Here is a 24,501-nt window from a genome sequence, read left to right as displayed (position 1 = left end):
AGGGCATACCCACACTCATTGGTGGCTGAGGGGAGACCCGGTGTTCCTGAGGCAGGGAACCCTCTCCACTAGTCGACCCTGGGAGCTGAGCAGAGCAGGGGTCACACTTGTTAGAGTGTGGGAAAAATGTTAAAATGTAGAAAGGTATATTATTATTGGGCAGTGTGAGGCTCCTTTGTGCCGAATAACTGCTGCTTTGGTAGGTCTGGACTCTGGGAGGATCCTGCTTTAGCAATAAATCTGTTCTTTGCTGCCCTGCAACCTTGTGATCTATCAACTAACCCAGGTGCAGGAGGGCAGAGGAGAAATTCTTCTCAGTCCCAGGGACAGGAGGAAGATAAGGGTGTGAGAAAGGGATGAGCCATACAGATAATGAGGCCATAGAAATTAACATGTCTAAGATTGTTAGTTTGATTTATGTCTCAGCCAAAAAGGGCATGTATGATCTCCTGTCTTTTGCTAGTTCAAGGTCCGACCTCCGCTTGGCTGGTCTGCATGTCCCACGTATGTTCTGACCCAAGCATACTGGCATAATAAACTTCGTTTGCTTTTTGAATTACCAGCAAGACTCTTTGATGTTGTCTGGGAGTTGACTGGCTCAAACCCTAAGGTTCGTGGGAGCTCTAGCCCAGATCCTAACATTGACAATGGCTCATGTTATGCCCACGGCACACCAAGAGAGAGGTGTCCTTCTTCTCAGAACCAGATGCATGTGTGCACAAAGGGGCTGCAGAAAGTTCATTAAAAAATGTGGATCTTGGAAACAGCAGAATTGTCTGAGCCATAATACATGTATCTTTTGATCCTGTTATTCACACAAACACTTTTTACAGTATCCCCATATGTCCCAATTAATGCATGGGATTACTTACGTGAAAAAATTATGATCTATGTTTAAATTTGTTTAAAACTGTGGTGTACATTACAACACGCTGATCTGTGTATACTTTGTGGAGTGGCTAAACAGGCTGTTTAACTGTACTGCAACACATATTCTTCTGGTTTTTGAAGTGAGAGCATTGAAATCTCAATTTTGAAGTGTGTGGGATACTGTTACTAACTGTAGTCATCGTATTGTACCATAGAACTCTAAAATGTATTCCTGTTCATTTATAATTGTGCATTCTTTCATTGATATCATACTTTTTCCTATATATCCTCAGCCCAAGATTTGGAATTAAAAAAGAAAAGTTTTCATTTATTTTTTTAACTGTAAAGTCATATCTGCGGAAAGGAAGGAAGATCTTGAATCCCCTGGCTCACTCCCCAAGTATCCACACAGGCCAGAGCTGAGTCAATTCGAATTCAGGAGCTAGGAACCTCTTGCAGGTCTCCCATCAGGGTACAGATCCCAAGGGCTTTGGCTGTCCTTTACTGCTTTCCCAGGCCACAAGCAGGAAGATAGCTTGGAAGTGGAGCTACCAGAATTGGAATTGGTACTCATATGGGATTCTGGTACATACAAGGTGAGGATTTACACACTACGCTATTGTGCCAGATCTAAGAACTGAAATTTTGTAAAACCCATACAAGTGAAATGGTGCAGTGCTTGTCTTTCTGTACCAGCTTATTTAATATTTCCATGTTTGTGGTAACAAATAATAGGATTCCTGTTTTAGAGCTCAATGGTATTCTATTTTGGATATTAATGCACTTTCTATATCCATCTGCCTGTGGATGTGCTATAATACAGATGAGCTGAGGAGAATAAGTCAGTGACAAAATGAAATACACTGTGATTCAACTGTGTAAATGACCTGAGTCACATTTATAGAGATGTGTAATAGTGTGTTTAGGCAGGGGTAGAGTCAAACTCACAGATATGAAGTAGAGTGGAGGAGTTAATATTTGATGGGTACAAAGCTTCAATTCCATGAGATGGGAAAAGTTGTGATGAAGAAGGGGGTAATAGTTTGCACAAGAATGTGAATGTCCTTAGCATCACCGAGTTCTGCCTACACTAGCTGAGAAAGGATACAGTGGTCAGATTCATGTTACATGTATGCTGTATTTTAATCAACATTTTTTAAAATGCTAACTTGAGGAATCTAATTAAGGAGAACTGTGGCCCAATGTGTGGGTACATTCTTCCTGCTGGCCTGTATGTGCCTCCCACATTACTCTGAACATACACAGTGTTGTCTGTCTCACCCACTGTCTCCACACATTAGGATTTACCATGAGGAGGGGGCATGCACCTGGCATGAAATCTTTCCCCCTTTTTACACATCTACTACACAGTGGGAACATGTCTGCAGAAAACATCTCCTGGACCTTGACACTACTTCCCAACAGCTTCTGAGTTCCACAGCTACACCTGCAGCGACAACAGTGAAATGTAGCCCCTGGCTGTGTCAGGACTCCTCAAGAGCTAAGCCAAGAGAGTAAGCCTCACAGCATCCCCTGATCCTCTGGCATCCAAAGGAGGTGGAGTTGAGAACAGGAGGAGGCTCTGGCTCCATAGGCTCTTGAGGGATTAGCTAGCAGTCCAGTGCAGCCAGCATGGCTGGATAGGGAAGAGCTCAGCACATGAGGCTGATGTGGCTTCAGGTTGGTGACAGATGCCCCTTTGGGCTACCCATGTACATCTGAGGGCCACAATCTGTCTTATGGTGAGAATTGGATAATGTAATGGATGGTTGTGCAAAGGTACTGCAGTATAAGGGCAGACTCTTCAATAATGGTGCTGGGAACACTGGCTCTCCACACTCAGCAGAGTGAAGTCCAGCAGTGTCGTGCGGTGCCCTGGAGTAGACTTCACTGACCATGAGTTTAGGCTGGGGCTTGCTTCTGGCCCTTCTGTTTTGTTTCACTACTCTGGGTGTTTATTCCAATGAGGCTTTAGTTACTATGGCTTTGTAATATAATTTTACATTATAAGTGGGATGCCTCCAACTGTTCTTTTTTTTTTTTTTTCTCCCAGTTGCTTTGGCTATAAAGGGTTTTAGGATTCCATGTGAATTTTCACATTTTTTTCTATTTATGCAAAGAATCTTATTTCTACAGAGATAATATAAAAGTGTCCAAGCACAGTAAGGATTTTACTGCATGAGTAGAATGTGGCTTCTCTCATTTGAGGGAATCAGGGAGAAAAGCCAGTTGTTGCACCCATCGCCACCCTAGACTGAGTCCTACACTTGGAGAGAAGGCAGAGGACTGGTGATGACGGTTACTTGTCTCCTCACGTGTGCCAATGGCCATGACTAGGAGGGACTCTTGCCTAGTTGCTCTCCTTGGAGGGTTCTTTGTGACTTTGGAAGAGAGCCTGTTTGAACTGTTCTTGCCACAGGAATCCTGAGCACTTCCAATCCCACCTTCCAGTGCAGGGAGCTACACTAATGCCAGATATAGCAGCTGCTGATCATCTTTTTATTTTCTACAAGATTGTATATATTTTTAAAAGATTTATTCTTATTGGAAAGCCAGATTTACAGAGAGGAGAGACAGATCTTCTCTCCACTGGTTCACTCTGCTAGTGGTCACAGTTGCCAGAGCTGAGCCAACCCAGAGCCAGGAGCCAGGAGCTCTTTCCAGGTCTCCCATGTGGGTGCAGGTCCCAAGGCTTTTGTTCATCCTCCTTCAACTTCCCAGGCCACAAGCAGGGAGCTAGATGGAAAGTCGGACAGCTAGAACATGAACCTATGCCCATGTTATTTATCTGTTCTTGTAGATGGATTAGCCCATTAATCCAATGAGCAGGCCAGGCCACTTCTACAAGATTTTACAGATTGAATTAAACATATTTTGAATAATGTACAGCGAGAGAAGGAGGCACACAGAGATGTTGCATTAGCTGATTCATTTCCCAAATTGTCACAATGGCCAGAGTTGGGCTGGTCTGGAGCCAGGAGGGAGGAATTCTACTGAACCTCTCAGTGTGTTCAGGGTCTCAAGGCTACAGGCTATTCTCCTTTGCTTTCCTACATCACAATCAGGACACCCACTAGATGGGTGGTAGAGCAGCCAGGTTATAAACCAGTGCACATATGAGATACTGGGCTCAGAGGTAAGAGCTCACTTAGCCTGATAAGCCATGACACTAAGTCCAAATAGCTTTTTTTTTTTTATAATGAAAATTAAAAACCCACTTGCACATTCTCTCAAAATCCTGCATCTGTTGTAATAGTGCCTCTCATAGTTGTGTGTCTCTTATGAGGGTGGTGTTGTGTTCAGGGAATTATTCTACAGCTACCTCAGCCTTCTGTAAACATCACAGAGGGCACCCACATACCCTAGAGGGTCCAGCTCCATCATTCCTCAGCACTCTTCACTACATCAGGAGACACAAGTGCTTGTTGCTGCTGCTGATGTAATGTGCTTATATTAGAAGGAAAACACGCAAAATCAGTGCAGACTGTAAGAGCATCAACACAGGGACACAATTGTTCGTCACCATGTAATAAGAACTTTCCTTTCACATGACTGGCCATGGAGCAGTTGGCTGCACTAGCAGCACCACACTCGTGCTAAGTCATGGCAGCCATGTAATTTGTTGGTGTTAGAAACTTTGTTTTTGAAGATTTAGTTATTTCTATTGTAAAGGCAGATTTACAGAGAGAAAGAGATACAGAAGTATCTTCCAACTGCAGGTTCACTCACGAAATGGCTGCAATGGTCATAGCTGAGCCAATCCAAAGACAGGAGCCAGGAGCTTGTTCTGGGCCTCTTACATGGGTGCAGGGTCCCAAGACTTTTGGTTATGTTCCTGTGCTTTCCCAGGCTACAAGCAGGTAATTGGAACAGATGGGGCTTAAATCAGCATCAATATGAGATCCCAGTATGTACATGAGGTGGATTAGACAATTAAGCTACCACACCAGTCTCCAGAAACTTTTCTTTAAAAAGAGACTTACATGTTTTTAATTGAAAACCACTTGCTAGTTTATTTCCCAAGTGTCTACAAAAGCCAGAGGCCAGGGCCCGGCGGTGTGGCCTAGCGGCTAAAGTCCTCGCCTTGAAAGACACGGGATCCCATATGGGCACCAGTTCTAATCCCGGCAGCTCCACTTCCCATCCAGCTCTCTGCTTGTGGCCTGGAAAAGCAGTTGAGGACAGCCCAATGCATTGGGACACTGCACCCACGTGGGAGACCTGGAAGAGGTTCCTGGTTCCTGGCTTCGGATCAGCGCGCATCAGCCCATTGTGGCTCACTTGGGGAGTGAATCATCGGACGGAAGATCTTCCTGTCTCTCCTCCTCTGTGTATATCTGGCTGTAATAAAATGAATAAATCTTTAAAAAAAAAGCCAGAGGCCAGGAGCACTTGGACCATCCTCTGATGCTTTCCCAGGTGTATCAGCTGGGAGTTGAAAATGGAGCACCTAGGACAGAAACCAACATCCATATGGGACGTCAACCCCGCATGCTGTGGCTCAGCTTGCAAAGCCACAGGGACAGCTCCAGGGACTTTTCAGCAACAATGAAATTGGAAGATTGATTGCCACTGGCAGGGATGCTTCCAATGAATCAAACCCCTGTTTCTCCTCCCTTTTAAATGGGCTTAGGTGTGGCAGAGAGTTGGGGCAGAAGCAAAGCCATCTGGGATGCCAGTGCCACAGGTGATAACTCAGTCCACCATGACCCAGAGTCCCTAGCTCCCGACTTTGTGAGACCTGTCTTTGGTTTGGAAATTCTCCTTAATGAGCCAGCGAATGATTTCGCTGAGGGCATCCTGTTGTGCTCATTTCAGTCTGTCTGTCTTCCTGAATTTGGAAAGCATCTTGATTCTCATTCAAAGTAATTGTGCCTTTATTACACAATAAATTATGTTTATGCACCACTGCTTCATTCAGCATTCATCTTCATCCATACCAAAATCCATGAGTTTTCACTTCTGTACCATATATAGTAGCATGATAAGATGCTGCGTGGCCAAGGCCCTGCATCCTCTGGTGTCCTGTGCTGGGTCATCAAAACCACTCTCTTTGTCTCACAAAACCACACAGAGTTCTGGAAAAAAGCTCATGGAAAATCCCCATTATCTATTTCGACAGGATGTATGTACAGGGATTATAAACACATCGGTGTGGTAATCACAGTTAATGACATTCTGCATATGTCTTAATTAATATTGAGTGTAGATTCTAGGGACTGATGCTGTCGTGTATAGGGCAGTTAGAGTCACCACCTCTGGCGCTGGCACCCATGTGGGCTCTGCTTCTGATCCTACCTCCTGCTACAGTCTGGGAAAGCAACAGAGGATGGTCCAAGCTCTGGTCTGCTGCATTCACTGTGGAAGACCTGGCTTCAGATCAGCCATCATGAGAATACACCAGAGGATAAAATTCTCTATTTTTCTATTTGTTTTTCTGCCTTTGAAATAGTTAAAAACAAGCACAAATTAAAATTAAAGGTGGTTTTTAGTGACTAAGGTCAAAGAGGAAAACAGACTGTTGAATGGTCCTATGTCCTCTGCCAAAACAAAGGCCTTTCCTGCCCCATGGATACCATCCCATGAAGGGACATCTCCACTGCCAATAATTCCACTTCATGTCCCAGCTGGAAAACCTTGCATTCAGACCCTTGCCAACACAGTCTGCTAGCAGTTGGTCTCAGACTCCATGGGCTGAGGGCCTCTTCCTCAGCCTAGAGGCCATGGGTGATCAGGAAGCTGTTGGGGGAACATCCCAAACAGTGAGTAAAGGACAAACCTACTGGCCAGCTGCCCTTGGCCTCAGAGGAGTGACCAAAGATCACACTGCTTCCATTCAAAGCATTCTAGGATATCTAACCACTCATTTCTCTCTGGGTTCTACTGTTCTAGGGGAATTCTACAACTCCCAACCCCCCATGTCACTTCTTAGCTAGCTGTGGGCTTGCATTCCATCCCTCACCAGGCACCCTATGACACTCCTCAGCCAGTTGTGGGCTTGTGTTTCCTCACCAAGCACCCCATGACACTCCTCAACTAGCTGTCGACTGGCATTCCTAAGCCCCTTGCCCCACCAGGCACTTTATGACACTACTCAGCCAGCTGAGTGCTGGCGATCCCATACCTCCTTCCCCAACCAGGTACCCCAGGATACTCCTCAGCCATCTGCATGCTGGGATCATATCCGTCCATACTCCCACGAGGCACCCCATGACACCCCTCAGCCATCAATATGCCAGGGTCCCATCCACCCCTAACCCTCACCAGGCACCCAGTGACACCCCCTGAGCCATTTATGTGCTGAGATCCCATCCTCCCTTCCTCAACAGGTACCCCATGGATTCCCTAACTCACCTATGGGCTGGTGTTCCCATCCACCCCTAACCCTCACCAGGCACCCCATGACACTACTAAGCCATCTATTGGCTGGGATCCCATTTACCCCTACCCTCACCAGGCATTCCTTGATATTCCTAAGCCAACTCTTGGCTGGATTCCCATTTACCAGCTACCCCCACAAGAACCCAGGTTTGGTGGGTTTAAAGTCACAGCTAAGGACACTTGGAACACTTACAAAGTTTTGATCTGTTATAAAGGATGCCACAAATGGCACCAAAACATTGATAGACAGGGCAAGGTGTTGGGCTGTCAGCCTGGATGCAGTATCCTGGCATTTATAGTGCCTTATTAGAAACATGTTCTTCCAGGCCCAATGCTCTGGTTCAATTGGCTAATCCTCTCGCCTTGTAAATGTTGGGATCCAATATGGGGGGTCATTTCTCTCCTGCCACTCCAGTTCCTATCCAGCTCCCTGTTTCTGCCCTGGAAAAGCAGTTAAAGATGTCCAAAGCCTTGGGAACCTGTAACCATATGGGAAGCCAGAAAGAAGTTCCTGGCTTCTGGGTTTAGATCCGTTAGCTCCAGTTGTTGCCCCCATTTGAGGAATGAACCAACTGCTAGAACATCTTTCTCTCCTCTGTAGATTTGCCTTTCCAATGAAAATCAATATTTATTTTCTTTAAAAAGGAAGATGACAAATGCTTTCTTCCTATCTTTTTTTTCAGCTAGTTTTAAATGAAATTAGTTTGCCAACATATGGCTCAATGAGCTAATTCTTGACCCTGAGGCCCCAGCATCCACATGGGTGATCGTCCATGTCCTGGCTGGTCTATTTGCTATCCATCTTCCTGCTTGTGGCTGGGGAAAGCAATGGAAGATGCCTGTGAAGTCTCGGGATCCTGCATCCACTTGGGAGACCTGAAAGAAGCTCCTGGGTCTTGACTTTGGATGAGTTCAGCCCCTGCCCTTGTAACTACTTGGGCAGTGTACCAGCAGACAGAAGATCTCTCCATCTCTGTCTCTCCTCTCTTTAGTTTATGCTTTTCAAATAAAACTAAGCATTAAAAAATCTTGTAAGACAACTTACAGTTAAAGGCAAGGATCCCAAGCATTTACATTGTGCAGACCTGTGTCCTATGACCTCTTCAAACACTTCAGGAGTGTCACAAATAATTATGCAGTGCTACCTCGGAATGCCAGGACCAGCGTTGGGATACAGCCCCATAATACCACCAGTACTGATTTTGGAGTGTGGGGATCCCAGCTGATCCACTTCTGATCCAGTTTAGTACTAATGTACTCAGGAAAACAGTAGACCATGCGTGAGTGCTTGGGTCCCTGAGACCTTCATGGAGTTCCTGACTCCCAGTTTCACCCTATCCCATCCCTAGATGTTGTGGTCATTTGGGGAACCAAACCAGCAGATGGAAGAACAGATGGATATCTCTCTATCTCTCCTATGTGACATTCTGACCTTCAAGCATGTGAAATAAATGTTACAATGGCCTACGAGAAAATCAATATTATTTATAAATCAATTTTTCCTTGCTAGGTGGGATTTCTTTTAAAATGGTGCTTTTAAAAAAGATTTATTTATTTTTCTTGGGAAGGTATATTTTACAGAGAGAAGATCTATCTGCTGGTTGACTCCCAAAGTGGTCACAAAAACCAGAGCTGAGCTGATCCACAGCCAGGTGCTAGATGACCTACTTCCTGGTGTTCCACATGGATACATGCAGGATCCCGGCGCTTTGAGCCATCCTCTATTGTTTTCCCAGCCATAGGCAGAGATCTGGAAGCAAAATGAAACAACTGAGACACAAACTTGTGCCCACATGGAAGTCCAACGTATGCAAGGTGGTGACTTTAGCCATTAGACAATTGTGCCAGGCCTAGGAGTTGGGATTTTATTGATAAAGTCAATCAGCATTAATTGTGGAAAATGGATTGCCTGTCTGAATGCCAATCATATTCAAATCTATGACTTATTTATTTACTGAGAGTCAGAGAGTTACAGAGAGAAGGAGACATGGAACAGTATCTTTCATCTGCTGGTTTGCTCCACAGAAAGAGCTTGGTCAGCAAAACCCAAGAAACTGGGACTCTATCCAGGACTCATACTACAAATACTTGGCCATTTCCTTTGGCTTTCCCAAATGCATTAGCAGGGAGCATTTGCCTGTGGGAACCACGTCTATTTTCTCTAGTTTTAAAAATTGTCTTTTAGCTGACATACAAGTGTTCGGGGTGTGTCACGGAGTATGTAATGTGGAATGCTGTCTCATTAATAACAGAAACCTTCTGAAGTGTTCCAGGGGCACTCAGTTTTAGGTCTGTCTTCTGGAGTGAGATAGGGAGGGTGGGTCTGTGAGATTTGCCTCTAAGTTCTGGGGCACATTAACTGTGTCAAGAAGAGGAAGCCACAGCCTCCCTGTTGGGTGGTGATGAGGAATATAGTCAAGATAGTTCTGTAACAGTTTGTGACATCTCTTGGTGCCACTTAACTTGTGGATGGTTGGATGGAGAGAACATGGCCATACCACAACTCTTCCCCAAAGGCCATGGTTTGGGATGATTTCAGGATAATAACTCCAGTGTGAAGTATGCCATGTGCAATTCTCAGGTGACAAATCTGTTTTTTTTTCTCTGCATTTCTGCATAAATGTGGCTCATTGTTTACCTTGTCTCATGTCTTGATGGGAACATCAGAGGAATGGATTTTTGTTGCAATTTGGATTATCAGAATGTCCCATAATCCTGGTAGAGAATCAGGAGGAGGCATGTCCTGCCCCACTTCATCCCTCTCATACCTGTACCAGTGTTCGTCATCAGACACTACCATGAAGGGATTTAGAAGGGAGAGGAGGATGGCATGAGAAGTTGGCCCCATCTGCCTCCTTGCTTTTCTTCTCTCCAGTCTTTCAGTGAGTCGATCACTCAGGACATCCAGGCAGACCTGAAAGTCCCCAAGCTGCCATCACCTGTCAGCCCAAGACTCTCAGCTTGCATGCCAAGATGGTACCACAGAGGAGTGGCACATGAGGTTCAGAACATTCAGAAGCTGGGAGAATTCTGACCCCATCAAGGAACTCTCAGGATGCTGAGCAAGGTGTGCCACTGGTGGCTGCAGCTGGATCTGCACACCAAGGAGCGGATCGTGGCCCAGCTGGTGCTGGAGCAGTTCCTCATCTCCATGCCTCCAGATCTCCATGTCTTAGTCAAAGAAAGTGTTGTGACAAGCTGCCAGGACCTGGAGAAGCTACTGTGAGACAGCCAGAGGAGGCCCATGAGCTGTGTGTGTAGGACCCTGGTGCATGCTGTTGGACAGGGAGCAAGCATAGAGAGTGTACAGGGCAGCCAGGCCAGGAGATGGCCGCCATCCTCTGGGACGTGCAGGCAGCTCCTGCCTGTTCACTCACCTGGGGACAGAAACACTTGTCTAACCCCTTCAAAGTTGCTCCCAGCACATCTCACTGACGGGTGGACCGAGGAGTGCATGGTGCTATTGAGGACGTGTCATTGAGTGATGAGGGGATGAACACTGTTTTTTTTGAAGGACACAGATGAAATCTGAAGGATGATTTCAGCATTTTTTTCAGGAACCACTGATTGGCAGCTGCAGGTTGGCTAGAAGGGTTTATGCAAGATCAGATTTTTTTCACATTTGGCACCAGTGACTTTGGGGGTGATATTCTTTCCAGGCCTAGCGCAGTAGGGGTATTGAATTGCATCCATGGACTCTGCCTCTGGGCATCTTCTAGTGGCAATAGGTAAAATACATCTCTGGATGTTGCCAATTGTCCCAGTGGAAAAATCTTTCCTTGTGGAGAAGTACTAGGTTAAGGAAGATGTTATTGGGTAAGGGGAGTTGCCTTTTGAACTGGTGGTTTAAGTTCCTGAATGCTTGGAAGAAGCCAGAAAGGTGGGGCAAGAGGCCAGATTAAGAGCAGATGGTACCAAGTACGCATGTGTGGAGGTGCGTTACCCAGCTAAGGATTCTGTAAGATGAACAGGATAGAATAAACGTTCTTCAATATAGCATAACAAAGGAAGTTTTGTAGGCTAAATTTTATAGTTTCCTGGCGGATGTAAGTGCCTGGGAGATATTCGCCTCAGTCCCTTGGTGGGTGTGGAAATCCAATATTTGATGAAGATTACACACAATGTGCAGCCTCCCCTGTGTTCCCGCTTGTCACTAGGAAATTTCAGATATATCCTGCATCCTGTGTAAATAGGACTGGTTGGGAGAAATAGAAAGGAAAATGGGTTATGCATAACCAGAATGGGAGTAATATTTTGAAGATTATTTGCAAGGCTCCCTCAACTGGGAGCCTCATCTGTGGCTTTGGCAAGGTGCTCTGGCAGGTAGAGCACTCAGGTAGTGGAGTCTTGGAAGTACAGGTGTAAGTGCTGACAAAGCCCTGTGCTTCCTGCCATGGGAGAACTCTGAGTGATGGTCATTTTTCAGGATAACTCAGAGGGCTGCTTTCCCGGCACACGTCAGGCAGTTCTGGAATCCCTCTGGACCACTGCTTCCCAGAAGAAATGGGCAGAGAACCCTTAGGAAGCCAGAGGGTAAATCAACCTAATCTTCAAAGTCTACACTAACTTTTGTAAAATACAGATGCAGGAGGCAGATCAAGAGGCATCCTAGGCTGGATTTAAATCATGATGAATGATCTTTAAAACAATCTGGGGAATCAAGACAGGTCTCAAGAGGCTTCCCAGGTGGGAGCACTCAGGGCATCTGATGCTTTAATTCCATTTTCCCCAGAGCACATTTTGAAGCACTTTGTATTTCCCAGGGGTGGTGCAGGAGCAACATTCATCACACTCAGAAGGGGCACAGCCAGGACCTGGTGGCAGGAAGTCAGGGACTCCATTTTAGATAAGAATGAAGCATTCTAAGATGCCAGTCCTGCTAGAACTGAGAACTGGTGTAGGACACTTGCAGGCCAGAGGAACACAGAACAGTGTGCATGTGGCCAGCACCAAGGAGGCAAGCAGATGTGAAGAGTGGGGCAGGCATAAGAGAGGAAGTTAAGCTGGTTGATACCGAAGGTCAGTGGCCACCAGCAAGGATATCCCTTGGAGCACCTCATGCCAGGCTCCAGGTGTGATGTCTGTGGTAAGGCTGGCATTCGCCCAGAGAAGCCTTGTTGTTCTCCATAGATTTGGAGACTGGTTTCTCCAAAAGACCCCATGTTGGTGAGGTTCTAAATGACCATGGTGGGGCAGGTGCTGGTGTTGACACTGCAAAGTAGTCCAAATGGGCTTGCTGTGTCTTCTGGTCTGATTCTGAGCTAATCACAATGCAACTTGTGTACTATGGGAGAAACCGTACTGGACATATAATTACCCTGAGGCTTTTCTGTTTTGTTTTGTTTTGTTTTGTTTTGTTTTGTTTTGTTTTGTTTTGTTTTGTTTTTAAGGTGTGTTGACTTGGACAGCAATCCAATCGGTCCAGCAGGGAGAGAAAACAAACCTCCATATTGCTGTCTAACTTCCACTGGTTTCAACAACCAAGACTGCTAGGCAAGGCCAAATCCAGAGGACTGGAGCTCCATCAGGGGTTCAGGCGAGTGTCTGGAACACAAGCAATTAGGCTGCCTTCCCGGGCACATTAGGACACTCAATTGGAAGTGGAGCTGCCAGGAGTTGAACTGGTGCCCTGTTGTGGGGTGTAGGTGTCACATCATTGCCTTGCACACCCAGGTCATTGTCTTGCACGTGCTGATGTGGGGTTCAATTGTCACAGGGGCTACCCCTACTTGCCTCAAGGGTTCTGATGTGTTTTTCTTCCACTCCCCAGTCCATAATTGTCTCATAAGGACAGAAATTCCTTCTGCAGAAATCAGGTATGCAGATGATTGGATTTGAGAATGCTGATATGGATAACATGGTGGACTTGTTTAGGCAACACACCCCATCTTGGACTGAAATCCCTCCTGAGGAAAGTCAGAGCCCTGCAAAAGCCCTGCAGGAATTGGCAGGGGTGCAGGATCTTTCCCAGCGACTGGTGAGTGGGTGGTGTGGGAAAGGCACAGGAGACCTGATGAGGCTGTGGCGAGATCAGATGGAACTGGACCTACTTATCATGGTCTTAGCACATCCTCTAATGCTTCTGAACAATGTGAGCAATGAGTCATTGATTTTTGTCTCTCTGCCAATAAGTCTTTCACCATTAAAGGTGTAAGGAAATAGGCTCTAGATCGATGAACTAAAAGCTAGTTTCCCCTAGCCAGTCTCCTCACAGATACTTCTACAAATGACTGGCTGAAGGAACAGTGTTGTAATAACTGTCTGAACCTTGATTAACAGTGATGCTAACACCGACAGATTTTCTTCTTTCCAGGGGGTGTTTGGCAAGTTTTGAGTTGTTGTAGATCCCTGGGGAAACAATGTTGGGGTATGTTAGTTGCATGGTGTCAGTGGGTCCAAGGGCCTTCCTAGGCAGCAAATAAGGAAGCCCACACCAGAGGTAATGTGCAACCCAGTGCAGTCAGTGTGCTGCCAGTGTCCACTGGAGGGAAAGTAGGAGGACGCTGCAGAAATGTACTTGGCCAGTACCTTCAGAAATGGGCATTATTGTACAGTGGGAGAAATTCCTCCTGTGCCACAGTGCCATGTCTCCTTCTGATCCAGTCTTCTGGTAAAGCATCCTGAAGGAAGCAGGTGATGGCTCCTGTGACTACCGGAGAGAGTTCTGTGCTGCTCGCTGCAGGCTGGCCCAGTCCTGGCTGTCACAGGTCATGTGGGGAGTGAACCAGTGGATGAAAGACCTTTTTTTGCTTTGCCTTTCAGATAGATGAAAATAAATACACATTTCTTAAGGATAAGCTCATTTTGGTATAAAAATTTGTAAAAGCCACCTGCAATTTTTTGTTCATTTTGTTTTGTTTTTGTTTTGTTTTCAATAGGCATTTTCCATGACTTTTTTGAAGACACTTTATATGCTTAAAACAGTGAAAGGGCAGAAGTCACAGACCTGGTGTGGCTTATGGGGGACGATGGGCAGTCCCCCAGAAGCCTCTCCAGGTCATGGCCACAGAAGCACCTGGTGAGCACTAGTGGAGCTGGCATGTTAGTGATTGCTGGTTGTGTTTGTCATGAAGAACATTGCTGTGAAGAGAGACCCAATGAGAACAAGTGCCTGGCCACATCTGAAAGAGGAGGACAAGGACAGTGAAACACTGCAGCTGCCAGGGTCTCCTGGTGAGTGTGGGAGCTGGTGCTGGGGAGTTGGCTGTCTCCAGGGCAGGCATGGCTGACTGGCTGTGTAGTGTCCCACAGTTGGGTCCTGCAGGCATCTGAGGCTGACCATGTGGCTGCAGTGACCATGGGCACTAGCTGTGTGTTATATGCCACGTGTTAATTTTGCTCCTTACAGCAGATTCAGGAGATAACTCCAGCAGAAAAGTCATTGCCCCAGGCTCAAGTGCCGAGCCCCCTCCCACCCTGGTTTTGGAGGGAAAGCATCAACCCACAGGGGCAGTTGGAGTCAGAGAAAAGCCAAAAAAAAGGAGGGTCTCTCCAGAGAGGTTGGGGAAAAACCCACAGGCAGAGAATAGCAGGTTCCCAGCACCTGACTTCCTGGCTGGGGCAGAGCCCCACATTCCAGAGAGCCAGATCTGCATCGGTATCAGTGTGGGGGCTACAGCAAGAGTTTCTGCTACAAATCCCATCTTGTCATCCACCAGAGGTCACACACTGCTGAGCAGCCATTCCTGTGCAATGATTGCAACAAGGGCTTCATGCAGGCCTCTGACCTCCGTGTCCAGCAGCGGAGCTAAACCGGCGAGAAGCCATTTGTGTGTGCCGACTGTGGCCACGCGTTCTCCTATGAGGCCAGCCTGGTCACACACAGGAGCATCCACACACAGGAGCAGCTGCACATCTGAAAATACTGTGTCCTGTGCTTCAGCCACAAGGGGAACCTCAATGTGCACTACCACATCCATACCAACACGAAGCCCTGCTGCTGTGAGATCTGTGGCCAATCCTTCCAGAAGATGGGCACACCTTCAAGAACACCCTCAAGATCCACCTGAGAGCCTTGCCCTCCTGTACAGGAGCCATGACTGTACTGAAAGATGGCAGGTAGTGGGGGTCTGGCACCTGCATGAGGTGTGTGGAATGTTCCTCACCAGGACCCCCCACTGCCACACACACACACGGCACCCACCTGGCCTCTATTCTGAGTTCTTGGAGATGCAGGTCACCTCCTTCAAGGGATTCCTGGTTGAGAAGATCCATCACACTCCTACCACCCAGTTTACTGCTGAAAAGCACTCTCCAAGAAGGGCATTCAAGGCCCAGGAGAAGTGTTGTGTTCTGTTTTAATTGTGTGAAACTCAGCTTGGATTCAGCATTACACTGGACATCATTCCTAGCAGTTTTATAAAGAAATTGAGCAAAAAGTAGAGATTTCTAAAAAAGAAAATTTGTTTTAGTTCCCGCCTGTTCTCTGTTTCCACAGAACTTCCTATTATGTTAATGTCCCTCCCCTCAGCTTCAAATTATTATAATAGGATGGATGTGGATATGGGTGTGTACATCTGTCTCTTAAGGCCCACTTAAAAAAAAAAAAAAAAAAAGAAGGTATAGCTTGCCTAGAACAGCAGCAAGATTCATTCCCAGAAACAGCCACATGGTGCTTTCCATATCCATGGGATCCAACGGGGAATTGACAAAGAATCCCATTTATCAGTGAAGTCAGGGAACCTTCTGGAAAATTCCAGAAGGGCCAAGACCCTGTGTGACACCACAGATAGGAACCAGCTGTATCACCTAAGATGTATCTTTGTGGCAGGGTGGCAAGACAGAATGCAGGGGGCATGCCTGTGCTTAAGGGGTCCTATGGAGGGCTTACATGGAAGGGTCATGGTGGAACAAGATGTCGAGTGTCTACACTAAGAGGACAGCATGATGTGCCAGATCTGGCACTTGGAGACTAGCAGGATGCAGAGTTCCTTTGCTGGTTCAGGGTCTGTGTGACTTAAAGGGTGTGTGTGTGGGGGCGGCATTGTTTAATAGGACAGTGTTGTACACATCTTGATTATGTTTAAAATAAATACAGGTTTTAGAATTTGATTGGGGAAATTTGGGAAATCTGTTTTGGGAAAGGCCCAGCAGATGGAAGCAGAAGTCTTTTTGGGCCAAACTGTTTTTACTGGGACTTACTTGATCTGTTTAAATGTTTCAAGTGAATGATGCTGTTTTATCAGATGGATCTTGGAATGAGCATCTTGGTCTTTCTGTTTTCGTTAAGAAAGTCTTCTGGGGAAGATAGGGCTGGGAGAGGGATTGATAAACCCCTATTCCTACAAAAATGTTCTGTGGAAAACAATAAAAAATTTGAAAAAGAAATTGTTGTCCAAATGAGGTTAAAATTGCTGCACCATATTGTAGTTCTACCTGATATTTTCCTTTTGTTTTTGAAGATGACTTTTTTATTTTATTGGACAGTCAGATTTACAGGGAGGAGAAGAGACAGAGAGGAAGATCTTGAATCCATTGATTCATCCCCAAGTAGTCACAATGGCCAGAGCTCTGCCAATTGCAAGCCAGGAGAAAGGGTCTTCACCTGGGTCTCCCATGTAGGTGCAGGGTTGCAAGGTTTTGGCCTGTCTTCAACTGCTTTCCTGGCTACTGCCAGGGAGTTGGATGGAAAGCAGTGCTGCCAGGATTAGAACCGGTGTCCATACGGGATCCTGGCATATACAAGTGAGGACTTAGCCCCTAGGCTACCAAGCAATTCCTTTTTTTGTTGGTTTCACATTACTGGGATGATACATTTCAAACTCATCTTGTTATCACCATACACATCACATACTAAACTTGAAGAAGAGACATGATCCTGTACTCCGCTCAGCTGAGCGAGTAACTTGGACATGACGAGTGGGTCTGGGGATGAGGCACCAACAGAAGACCAGTGATGGTGGAAGTCTCTCTAAAGCCTCTCTTCATTATTCCTTATACACTTTTTCCCCCAAGCCCTTTAACAGAACAATAGGATGCCAATGAGTCTGATTAGACCAGGTAGTTTTAGCTGCAAGCCCATTTCCTGTAGTGCTCAGTTTAGCGATTGCTAATTAACTCCTTAGCCCACAATAATCCTGGAACATTCTGAGAATACTGCCGCAAATTTCTCTTCAATTCTAGGTTCCCTTCTGTCAGCTTGAGCAAAAAGAGATTTGGCACAGCACTCATGGCTGTCACAGTTCTCTGACAGAGGCTTCATTCTTGTTGTTGTGCACCATGGGATGCAGCACTCTTTGCAATAGTTTTGGGCTGCTTGCTGTGTGAGCCCTGGCTGCTGGAGATAAGAAGAAGAGAGGCAGCAGGTGCCTCTGAAGGAAGCCTTTGCCAGGATTTCTGCGCTCCCAACTCCTTGGCACTTTTGAAAAGTGGAAGTCAATGGTGTTACATGGTCTGTCAGTCCTCCCTTGGTGTGGACCCTAACTCTAGGGTTCATCCATGTGGCTCCCATTTCACTGGCTGTGCTGAGGACTTCCCACTCTGAGGGGATGCTCTGTCCATGAGAGGTGATTGTTACACACAAGGTCTTCCTGTATGTGTTGGGGGTAGGGGTGAAAATGAATATTTAGGATAGAGGAATTTAATTTGCTTTTTTGTCTTCTGTATTATGCCTGTGGTGGAGGCAATGAACAGCTGAACAAACATGTCATGATTAAGTTTAGATAGAGTCTGGGAACCTGAGAGAGATAAGAGGCACCTGCAGCTGTATCCAGATTAAGTCATGGGAAAGGTCTTGGGACAGGCATCTCATGACCTGGAAGTACGATAAGGAATTGAGAGAGGAAGTGGAAAGCCCCTAATTGCGTCACCCCCTCCCTATTTATGGTTTTAGTCTTTAAAAAGAAAGCTGTACAATGACTTGGGGTCAGTGTGCCTACCCTCCCGCATGAGGAACTGGTCCTGGCCCCAGTGCGCTGGTGATTGAATAAGACCTCTTGCTTTTGCATCTAGCCTCGTCTTCGGTGGTCACTGGGGAAACTCACTCTCTCAAGGCAGATGGTAAGGTGTTCCCTGTCGGGGTGCCTTACATTTTTAGGGTTTGTTCTGGATCCATGTGTTACCCCCTGACCCTCGAATTCGGACTTGGTGGTAAGTAGGCGCCCTATGTTCTGTCTTTGTTTCGTCTGTGTGTCCCTTCTGGAGCTGCAGCAGTTTCTGTTTGGGACCGTTCTCTAATTTGTGAGAATAATGAACAGCGGTATGTTCTGACCGTGTTTTGTCTGTGCATCCCATCTGTAGCTGCAGCAGTTTCTGTATGCGACTGTTCTCTAATTCGTGAGAATTGTGAACAGGGGTCAGCAGATGTGCGTTGGAGATCACAGGTCGTGGCCCTGGAGGATGCTCCAGGAGGAGAGGAGTGCCAAGGATGCTTGGTACACTCCCACGGTGATGATCCCCCATCTGTATGTGAGAGTGACCAAGCCTCAACCTCTGTATGTCTGGTTGGGACTGGTCACGTCTCTGGGGACCCGAAACCATCTAATGTGTTTCTTCTGTTGCGGTAGGAACTCTGGGGATGCGTCTGGTTGTGTGTTTTGTTAATTGTCTTTTTAAGTGTTATTTTGACAATAACAATGGGACAGACTGTGATTTCACCCCTTAGTTTGACTTTTATACATTGGACTGAAGTTAAGGATAGGGCTCATAATCTCTCCCTCCAGGTTAAAAGAAGATCCTGGCAGACTCTCTGCCCTGCGGAATGGCCCACTTTCAATGTGGGCTGGCCGAAAGAAGGCTCTTACAATCTTGATATTATCCAAGCAGTCAAAAAGGTTGTTTTCCAAACAGGTCCAGAAGGTCACCCTTATCAGCAGCCTTATATCCTGGTTTAGGAAGATCTGTCTCGAAATCTTCCCTTGTGGGTCTGTCCCTGGGTTTATCCTCAAGCAGCACAGATACTGGCTGCCCAGATTTCAGCAGATCAACCCAAGAAGATTTATCCGGACACCCAGACGGACCTTCTCCTATCTGATCTTCCTCCCCCATACCCTCCTGCTTCTCTCCTTCACCAAGAGCCCTCCGCATGCCCGGCCCCAGCCCCTTCCACTCCCTAGGTGAAGGCTTCCCCTGAGGGACCTGCTGCTGGCACCAGAAGCAGGCGGGCCAGGACCCCGGACACCACTGTAGCTCTCCCTCTCCATGCATTTGGGTTCGAGGAGGTAAATGGGTTGCAACCTCTGCAGTACTGGCCTTTCTCTTCAGCAGATTTATATAATTGGAAGACTCAATATCCTTCCTTCTCAGAAGACCCCAAAAGGTTAGCGGCCCTTTTAGAATCTTTGGTCTTTTTCCACCAGCCAGCCTGGGATGGCTGTCAGCAATTGTTGCAGACTCTTCACCACTGAGGAAAGGGAGCACATCTTTCTAGAAGCTAGAAAAAATGTCCCAGGACCTGATGGATGCTCTACCCAATTACAGAATGTAGTGGATTCTGGTTTCCTCTTGACACAGCCGGATTGGGATTTTAACACCGCCGAAGTTAGGGAGCACCTCCGAATTTATCGCCAGGCCCTGGTGGCTGGTCTCCGAGGGGCCACAAGATGTCCCACAAATCTGGCTAAGGTAAGAGAAGTACTTCAGGGGCCCACTGAGCCTCCCTCTGTGTTCCTCGAACGTATCATGGAAGCCTATCGGAGATACACTCCGTTTGATCCAGAGGCAGAGGAGCAAAGAGCCTAAGTGGCGATGGGTTTTATAGATCAGGCAGCTACAGATATAGAGAGAAAACTTCAGACATTAGATGGCCTGGGAGAATATTCCCTGCAGGATCTAGTGAAAGAGGCTGAGAAAGTCTATAATAAGAGAGAGACAGAGGAAGAGAAAGAGCAGAGAAAGATTAAGGAACAGGAAGAGAGAGAGGATCGGAGAGATAGAAGACATGAAAAGAATCTGACAAGAATCTTGGCCCCTGTACTCAGTGACAAGGAAATAGATAGAGGAGAATATAGAAGGACAGAGACCCTGGGCAACCGGTGGTCCAAAGGACTCTTAACCAAAGACCAATTCCCCTTTTGCAAGGAAAGGGGACACTGGGTTCGAGACTGCCTGAAGAAGAGAGGAGCGACCAAGGAGGCATTGGGAGAAGAAGAAGACTAGGAAAGACGGGGCTTGGAGCCCCTCCCCGAGCCTAGAATAACTTTATAAGTGGACGGGAAGCCCATTGAATTTTTAGTAGATACAGGAGCCCAACATTCTGTGTTATTACAACCCTCTGGCCCCTTATCCCAGAAAAAGTCATGGGTTATAGGAGCTACTGGGAATCAACAGTACTCATGGACTACTCAGAGAACAGTAAACCTAGGAGCAGGAAAAGTGTCCCATTCATTTCTGGTTATCCCTGAGTGCTCGGCCCCCCTTCTGGGTAGAGACTTGCTTACTAAATTAGGAGCCCAAATCACATTTACAAGAACGGGACCCCAGATCATGGATAGAGACAGTCATTTTCTCCAAGTACTGACTGTAAAGTTAGAAGATGAGCATCGCCTCTTTGAGACATCCTGGCACCCTAGTAGCCAACCAGACTGGATAGACTGGCACCCAGAAGCATGAACGGAGACTGGGAATGGGACTAGCAGTACAAAGACCTCCAGTAAAGGTTGAACTAAAAGCCATGGCAGCACCAATTGCTGTCTGGCAGTACCCGATGAGTCAGGAAGCCAAAGAAGGGATCAAGCCCCATACAGAAAGACTGCTTAAATTGGGGATATTAGTAAAATGCCAGTCTCCTTGGAACACCCCTTTGCTGCCAGTCAAAAAGCAAGGTACTAACGATTATTGCCCAGTCCAGGATTTAAGGGAAGTGAATAAGCGAATATAGGACTTACATCCAACAGTGCCAAACCCATACAACCTCCTTAGTTCTCTCCCCTCCTAGCGAACATGGTATACTGTTTTAGATTTAAAAGATGCATTCTTCTGCCTGCATCTCAGCTCGATCAGCCAACCCATTTTTGCTTTCGAATGGAGAAATATAGAGTCTGGATTCTCAAGACAACTGACCTGGACCCGTTTGCCTCAAGGCTTCAAGAATTCACCCACCATCTTTGATGAAGCCTTGCACCAGGATCTAGCCCCCTTCCATGCCAAAAATCCTCAGGTAACACTGCACCAATATGTTGATGACCTTCTCTTAGCTGCAGCCACACAGGAAGAATGCGAGGATGGAACCTCAGCCCTACTAGAAGAACTGGCTCGACTGGCATACTTGGCATCTGCAAACAAGGCCCAGATCTGTCAGAAGCAGGTAACTTACCTGGGATATACTCTCAAAGAGGGTCAACGGTGGTTGACGGAGGCTCACAAGCTCACTGTCACCTGAATCCCACCACCACAGACAGCCCGCCAAGTTAGCGAGTTCCTGGGCATTCCTGGGTTTTGTAGACTATGAATCCCAGGGTATGTAGCCCTGGCAGCGTCCCTATATTCTCTGAATAGAGACAATACTCTCTTTATATGGGGAATGGATCAACAAAAAGCCTTTGATGGGATCAAGCAGGCCTTATTGACAGCACCTGCCCTGGCCTTGCCAGATGTATCCAAGCCATTCGACCTTTACGTGCACGAAAAAGAAGGGGTGGCCAAAGGGGTGCTGTCCCAACACTTGGGCCCTTGGAGGAGGCCAGTAGCCTATTTGTCAAAGAAACTGGAATTGGTGGCCACCGGCTGGCCCCCTTGCCTAAAAATCACCATGTCAGTGGCCCTCTTGCTAAAGGATGCAGACAGGCTCAAGTTCGGACAAGCTGTGACCGTCCTGGCTCCCCATGCACTAGAAAGTGTGGAAGACAGCAGGAATCCGTGAGGATCTGAAAGACCGGTCACTGGCAGATGCAGAGGTCACTTGGTTCACAGACAGTAGTAGCTATGTGGCAGAAGGTAAGCGGATGGCAGGGGCAGTGGTAGTGGATGGAAACAGGTAATATGGGCTAATAAACTGCCTGAGGGGACCTTGGCCCAGACGGCAGAACTGGTAGCATTGACTCAGGCCCTGAGGCTAGCAGAAGGAATGAAGGCCAATATATATACAAATAGCAGATATGTTTTCACCACTGCACATGTGCACGGAGCTATATACCAACAAAGGGGACTGTTGACCTCCGCTCCAATGACATTAAAAACAAGTGTGAAATTTTAGATTTCTTAGATGCCCTTCACAAGCTGTTTAAATTGGCCATTATCCATTGCCCTGGTCATCAAAAAGGGGATTCTCAGATCGCCAAATGAAACCAGATGGCAGACGTAGAGGCTAAAACGACAGCAAAAGATTCAATTACTATACCTGTACAGCAGAGGCCCCCAGAAAAATCATCCGTACATAAAGAGTTCCATTATTCCGATAAGGATATTCAAAAAATGGCCCTAATGAATGCAGTCTATGATTTTGATTGTCAACTCTGGAGGACAAAGACAGGCCATGTCATCCTTCCAGAAGAAAAAGCTAAAGAAATTGTGCTACAGATGCATAAGTTGACTCATTTAGGGATAAAATGGTTGGCGTCTGTGCTGGAAAAAACTGATTATTACATTATTGGACAATGGGACCTAATTGAGGAAATTACCAAAGGCTGCACACCTTGCCAACAAGTCAATATCCATGGGGGAAAAGCAGAAGCGGGGAAGAGGTTGAGAGGTGATAGGTCAGGCATTTACTGGGAAGTTGATTTCACAGAGGTCAAGCCTGATAAATAAGGGAATAAGTATCTCCTAGTCTTTGTGGACACCTTTTCAGGATGGACAGAAGCCTTCCCGACGAAAAGAGAGACTGCCACAGTAGTGGCTAAAAAGATTCTGGAAGAAATCATACCCCAATTCAGAACTACACAGGTAACAGGGTCCGACAATGGACCTGCCTTTGTTGCCCAGGTGAGTAAGCAGGTGGCCATCATACTAGGAATTAATTGGAAGTTGCATTGCACCTATAGACCCCAGAGCTAAGGCAAGGTAGAGAGAATGAATTGAACCTTAAAAGAGGCCATGATTAAATTGACCCTAGAGACTGGCTATTCAGATTGGATGGTGCTCCTACCTCTAGCCCTGTTCCAGGTGCGGAACACCCCCTCCATGTTTGGACAGACCCCATTTGAAATTTTATACAGGACACCTCCGCCTTTGAGCAAAATGTTAGAACCTGTTTGTCATACTAATGTAAGTCTACACTCCAGGTTGAAAGCATTACAAGCTGTTCAAAATGAGATCTGGTCTCTTCACATGCCACATTGGTTTCAAGTAGGAGATTTAGTCTACGTGCGGCGACTTTGAGCATCCAAACTTGAGCCTCATTGGAAAGGGCCCTAAGTTGTGTTTCTAACGACACCCAAGGTCGTCAAGGTAGATGGCATTGCTGCCTGGATACATGCCTCCCACATCAAACCTGAACTGACTCCTCCTCCAGAGTAGACAGCTGAAAATACCAAAAATCCCCTTAAACTCCATCTTCGCCACCTGCCTGCTGCTGCTGCCCGTGATTCAGCTAAAGTGTGACACCATCTCCAGCCCTCATCAGCCCCAATTATTGACTTGGCAAGTAATCTCCCAAACTAATGATGTTGTATGATTGACTTCCAAGGTCGCCCGCCCCCCCCCCCCGGGGACTTGGTGGCCTGATTTGACCCCAGATGTGTGCGACCTAGCAGCCGGTCTCAAAAGTTGGGACATACCCACAGTGGATCCCACAAAGGAAAGGCCTATGTGTGTTCCCAAACCCCAATCTGGACCATGTCCATGTCCAAGCACTTACTTTGCTGGATGTTCACACCCCAGATTGCGAGAAAAGTTGCAGAAAACCCCCTTTTATGTGTGCCCAGGAGACAGGAGAGATAGGCCCCAAGTGCACACGTGTGGAGGAATGGATATCTATTATTGTGCTGAATGGGGGTGTGAAACATCGGGAATGGTCCATTGGAAACCTAGAAAAAAGACTGAATCCAAGTCACTTTGAGTAAGCACACCCCGGCTAGTTTGGGCCCTGGCACCTGTTGTTCTGGTGCTGGTGGATGGGAAGGCAAATATTGTAGAAACTTTTCTTGTAACCCTATTAATATTACTTTTACTCCAGAAGGGAAGAGATTAAGTGAACAAGTGAAATGGCTAAAGGGAAGAACTTGGGGTTTGTGGTTTTACAAGTTGGGGAGTGACATCAGCCTAACTTTTAAAATCCTCCTCAAAATCTTGTCTCCAAATCCTGCACCAAGAGGACCTAATCCTGCTATTCGAGTATCTTATATTGTTCAGACTTCCCCAGAAACATCTTCTCCA

The 24,501-nt window shown here is 46.6% G+C and overlaps 1 pseudogene; it reads left to right on the top strand.

Annotated features, from left to right (window-relative positions):
- The first annotated feature begins 10,306 nt into the window (after positions 1-10,306).
- Positions 10,307-24,188, top strand: LOC131478710 (uncharacterized; annotated as a pseudogene).
- Positions 24,189-24,501: the final 313 nt, after the last annotated feature.

This window comes from Ochotona princeps, chromosome Y (assembly GCF_030435755.1).
Source record: "Ochotona princeps isolate mOchPri1 chromosome Y, mOchPri1.hap1, whole genome shotgun sequence".
Lineage (NCBI taxonomy): Eukaryota > Metazoa > Chordata > Mammalia > Lagomorpha > Ochotonidae > Ochotona > Ochotona princeps.
Note: the sequence above shows the minus strand (reverse complement) of the source record. Positions and strands in the feature narration are given on the sequence as shown.